We start from the raw sequence: 1,699 nt of genomic DNA on the forward strand, positions 1-1,699 counted from the left end.
TGTGTGTGTATATATATATATATATATATATATATATATATATATATATATATATATATATATATATATATATATATATATATATATATACTGCAATGTAATTGTTCAGTGGCTACTTTCCTCTTGGCAAGGGTAGAAGAGACTCTCTAGCTATGGTAAGCAGCTCTTCCAGGAGAAGGACACTCCAAAATCAAACCATTCTTTTCTAGTCTTGAGTAGTGCTATAGCCTCTGTACCATGGCCTTCCACTGTCTGGGGTTTGAGTTCTCTTGCTTGAGGGTACACTAGGGCACTTTATTCTACCTAACTTCTTTTCTTCTTGTTTTGTTCAAGTTTTTATAGTTTAAATAGCAAATATTTATTTTAATGTTATTGTTCTTAAAATATTTTATTTTTCCTTGTTTCCTTTCCTCACTGGGGTATTTTCCCTATTGGGGCCCCTAGGCTTATAGCATCCTGCTTTTCCAACTAGGGTTGTGGCTTAGCAAGTAATAATAATAATAATGATAATATATATATATATATATATGTATATATATATATATATATATATATATATATATGCGTGTGTGTGTGTGTGTGTATGTATGTATGCATGTGTGTGCGTCTGTATTTATATATATTTATACATATTTTTATACTGAGTTAGAATACCTTAACGAGGGTTTGTGTATCGCCATGGTTAGCAAAACTGTACTCATCAGGGCCCCCGCCACTAGGTTGGTTGTCTGTGAGCCATCAAACAAAGGTTTCCCATCATCACCAAATCTACAGTTAGCCAGCGTGGTGATTAAAACTGTCCAAACCCCAGACACGAATAAGGGTAAGTCCGAGGCCTTTGTCCTGCAGTGGACATGTAAACACCTATACAGAATTTTTGTGAAGATGTATGTTAGTTATTTATTAAAGATATTTGCTTCAAATTTTTAGTAAATCTAGTTTTTCTCAAGTGGTTAATGGTATATGTAAAAATTAACGTAGCTTAGCAAGAAAATTTTAGGCAATATTTTTAAAAGCATTTTTATATATCTGTCTGTTGAACCAGCGTGATATGCATTTGTAATAATAATTGAATTAGGCGTCGAATTGAAGTGATATGTTAAAATGATCACTGAAAATCTTAAAAGACTTAGTCAATAAGTCATGGGGGTAGGTGGATTTTGAAGACGAAATAGACCTAATGTGCTTCTAAGAATCTAACATAATATTCCTTGATTGTTTATAAAGTAAGTCTTCGTTTTTTATTAACATTACTTGATTTTCATGCTTAGTATATATATGAGACTCATCAAAATAGCTATCTTCAGAAATGAAACAGTAAGTAAAAACTGAAAAGAAGCAAGGAATTTTTTTTTCTTGGGGGGGGGGGGGCAGTTTTGCCTCGGCTGGAAATTCATTGTCAGATGTCAGACTAAACCTCATCTCTCACAGGCTTTTAGAAGTTTGGCGATTTGTTTCTCTCTCAACGAGAGGTGCTACATTCCTTCAAACAGCGTGAGATCTCTTTTCAAAATCATCACACTCAAAAATTTCACATAATAATTTTGACGAGTCGGTCAGTATTTGTGATACTTCTATCCCTGATTCATCTTTGTTTATGTACCGGTATGTTTCTTTCATTTCATGTACCATGAAAGGTTGTGGTGTCCTATGTGGTAACATCCCTGACTGGTGAACTCCAGACTGTTCTCAATCTCGT

This window comes from Palaemon carinicauda, chromosome 9 (assembly GCF_036898095.1).
Source record: "Palaemon carinicauda isolate YSFRI2023 chromosome 9, ASM3689809v2, whole genome shotgun sequence".
NCBI classification, from domain to species: Eukaryota; Metazoa; Arthropoda; class Malacostraca; order Decapoda; family Palaemonidae; genus Palaemon; species Palaemon carinicauda.